We start from the raw sequence: 4,403 nt of genomic DNA on the forward strand, positions 1-4,403 counted from the left end.
CACCTAGAAATAGAAGTCCATGGCCTAGGAAATTTGTTTAACAGGATCCTAGCAGAGAACTTCCGAAACATGCAAAAAGATAGGCCTATTCAGATACAAGAAGCTATTTGAACTCCAAACAGACCAGACCAAAATAGGACATCCCACCTTCACATTATAATCCACACAGGATCAACTCAGAACAAGGAAAAGATCCTTAAAGCTGTCAAGGAGAAAAGATTAATCACCTATAAAGGAAAACCAATTAGAATCACCTCAGATTTCTCAGCAGAGACAATCAAAGCAAGAAGAGCCTGGAACGATGTATGCCATCCCCTAAAAACAAACAACTATCAACCAAGAATACTGTACCCCGCTAAGCTTTCCTTCATAACTGAAGGCCAAATAAAAACCTTCCATAGCAAAGAAAAATTGAAACAATACATCTCTACCACACCAGCCCTACAAAAGATTCGTAAAGATGTCCAACACATAGAAAACCAACAAGACCAAAATAAAGGTCAAGAAACTGCACCCAAACTGAGAATCCAAGAACCATAGGAAGAACCCAGATTTCACAACCCCCAAGAAGGTGGATAACATGGCAGGAACTCCCAAATACCTTTCAGTCCTTTCTCTTAACGTTAATGGACTGAACTCTCCAATTAAGCGACATAGACTGTCTAGTTGGATTAAAAAACAAGGCCCTTCTATCTGCTGCCTTCAGGAGTCACATCTTCCCGTAAAAACAAACACATTCTCAATGTTAAAGGTTGGAACAAAATCTTCCAAGCAAACAGCCCCCATAAACAGGAGGGAGTTGCAATCCTAATATCAGATAAAATAGACTTCAAATTAAAACTCGTGAGAAAAGATAAAGAAGGTCGCTACATACTAATTAAGGGATCTCTCTTTCAGGAGGATATAACAATTCTAAATATCTACTCGCCAAACAATGGAGCACCCAAGTTTATCAAAGAAACACTACTTTCCCTCAAATCCCATATAATTCCAAAAACATTAATTGTTGGGGATTTTAACACACCACTCACCCCACTAGACAGATCAACACGGCAAAAACTCAACAGAGAAAATACAGATCTAAACAGCTGCATAGATCAACTAGATTTAACAGATATCTACCGAACATTTCACCCAGCAGTATCAGAATACACGTTTTTCTCAGCAGCACATGGAACATTCTCTAAAATAGACCACATTTTAGGCCACAAAGCAAACTTGTCCAAATTCAGAAACATTGAAGTTATACCTTGCATTCTCTCTGACCACAAGGGAATAAAATTAGAACTCAACACCAAAAGCCACCAAAGAAAGTCCGGTATCACATGGAGGCTGAACAACACACTGCTGAATCATGAGTGGGTCATGGAAGAGATTAGAAAGGAAATTTAAATGTTCATGCTATTCAACAAAAATGAACACACATATTACCAGCTCCTCTGGGACACAGCAAAAGCAGTACTCAGAGGCAAGATTATATCTCTGAGCTCCTACCTCAACAAATTGGAGAGACCTGAAAGCAACAATTTAATGACACATCTAAACCTCCTTGAAAAAGAGCAGCAAGATAAACCCCAATCCAGTAGACGGAAAGAAATAATTAAAATTAAATCAATTAAATGAATTAGAATCCAAAAAAAAACTATAGAAAGAATCAACAAAACAAAGAGTTGGTTCTTCGAAAAAATTAACAAAATTGACAGACCCTTAGCAAATCTTATCAGAAAAAGAAGAGAACACACCCGAATAAATAAACTCAGAGATGAGAATGGAAACATCACCACGGAAACAACCAAGATTCAAAACGTTATAAGGGAATACTTCTCAAAACTTTATGCTAATAAGTTTGAGAACTTGACAGAAATGGATCTTTTCTTAGCAAATATTGACATGCCAAAACTAAACCAAGATGAGATAAACCAGCTTAACAGGCCCATATCAAGCGTTGAAATAGAAACAGCAATAAGAGACCTTCCAGCTAAAAAAGTCCAGGACCAGATGATTTTACAGCGGAATTCTACAAGGCCTTAAAAGCAGAGCTCACACCAATACTCCTCCAACTCTTCAATGAAATTGAAAGAGAAAGTTCACTACCGAACACATTCTATGAAGCCATCATAACCCTCATCCCAAAACCAGGCAGGGACTCATCAAAAAAAGAGAACTATAGACCCATTTCTTTGATGAACATTGATGCAAAACTTCTCAACAAAATATTGGCCAACCGACTTCAACAATTCATCCAAAAAATCAAACACCATGATCAAACAGGATTCATTTCAGGGATGCAAAGCTGGTTTTATATACGAAAATCAATTAATATTATTCATCACATCACAGGAGCAAGCATAAGAACCACATGGTTATCTCAATAGATGCACAAAAAGCATTCGACAAGATCAAACACCCCTTTATGATGAAGGTTTTGGAAAAATTAGGAATCCATGGAACATTCCTCAATACAACAAAGGCTGTATATGACAAACCTACAGCCAGCATTATACTTAATGGTGAAAAACTAAAGCCATTTCCTCTTAACTCAGGAACAAGACAAGGATGTCCACTCTCTCCACTTCTCTTCAATCTAATATTAGAATGCCTAGCTACAGCAATAATACAAGATGCAGACATAAAGGGGATCCAAATAGGGAAAGAAGAATAAGGCTCTCTGTCTTTGCAGATGACGTGATCTTGTATTTAAAGAATCCCATAGACTCCATTCCCAAATTACTCAAGCTGATTCAAAACTTTGGCAAAGTAACAGGGTATAAAATTAACCCCCCAAAATCAATGGCCTTTCTGTATGCCAATAATGAGAAAAGTGTGGCTGAAATTAGGAAAGCAACTCCATTTGTAATAGCCCCACAAAAAATAAAATACCTAGGAATTAACTTAACCAAAGAATCGAAGGACCTCTATGATGAAAACTTTAAAATCTTGAAAAAGTAAATCAACACAGAACTTAAAAAATGGCAAAACCTCCCATGCTCCTGGATTGGAAAGATTAACATCGTGAAAATGGCAATACTTCCCAAGGCTATCTACAAATTCAACGTGATACCTATCAAAATTCCAACCTCATTCTTCAAGGAAATAGAAGAGGCAATCCAAAAATTCATATGGAACAATAAAAGACCCCGAATAGCAAAAACGCTCCTCAACGGAAAGAACACTGCTGGAGGAATATCAATACCAAATTTCAAACTCTACTATAAAGCCATAATAATCAAAACAGCTTGGTATTGGCATAAGAACAGCCCTTAGGACCAATGGAATAGAATTGAAAACCCAGAAATGAACCTACAGACCTATAGCCATCTAATCTTCGATAAGGGAGCTAAAACAATAGAATGGAAGAAAGACATCCTCTTAAATAAATGGTGCTGGCAAAATTGGTTAACTACTTGTAGAAAAGTACAGCTAGATCCTTACATATCACCCTGCACCAGAATCAACTCCAAATGGATCAAAGACCTTGAAGTCAAAGCAGACACTCTGAAAACATTACAGGATGGAATAGGAGTAACCCTAGGTCTCATTGGCTCAGGCCGAAATTTTCTGAATAGAGACCCGGAAACACAACAAATCAAAGAAAGTTTGGATAAATGGGATTGTATAAAGTTGCAGAGCTTCTGCATGGCAAAGGACATAGCTAGCAAGATCAATAGAAAGCCCACGGATTGGGAGAAGAACTTTACTAGCCATACAACGGACAAGGGTCTCATATCTAAATTATACTTGGAACTCAAAAAATTAAATCCCCCAACAACAAATCCTCAAGGACACAACTGCCCAATAAACAAGTGGGCGAAAGACTTAAAGAGAAACTTCTCTGAAGAAGAAAGAAGGATGGCCAATGGACATATGAAGAAATGCTCAACCTCCCTAGCCATAAAAGAAATGCAAATCAAAACAACATTGAGATACCATCTCACCCTAGTTAGAATGGCAAAAATCAAGAACTCTAACAACAACAAATGCTGGAGGGGATGTGGACAGAAGGGAACCTTACTTCATTGTTGGTGGGAAAGTAAACTTGTTCAAGCACTTTGGAAAGCAGTATGGAAGTTCCTCAAAAGAGTCCACATAGAACTCCCCTATGACCAAGCAATCTCACTTTTGGGCATTTACCCAAATGTTTACAAACAAGACCACACTAAAGCTACCAGTACAACTATGTTTATTGCAGCATTATTTACCATAGCTAAGATCTGGAACCAACCCAGATGCCCCTCAGTAGATGAAAGGATCAAGAAAGTGTGGTATATATACACAATGGAATTCTATGCCTCCATCAGAAAGAATGACATTGCCCCATTTGTTAGGAAATGGAAGACTTGGAAAAAATTATATTAAGCGAAGTAAGCCAGGCCCAAAGAAACATAGGTCCCATGGTTTCCCTT

The sequence above is a fragment of the Dipodomys spectabilis genome, unplaced genomic scaffold (assembly GCF_019054845.1).
Source record: "Dipodomys spectabilis isolate Male_0828 unplaced genomic scaffold, ASM1905484v1 ptg000129l, whole genome shotgun sequence".
Taxonomy (NCBI): domain Eukaryota; kingdom Metazoa; phylum Chordata; class Mammalia; order Rodentia; family Heteromyidae; genus Dipodomys; species Dipodomys spectabilis.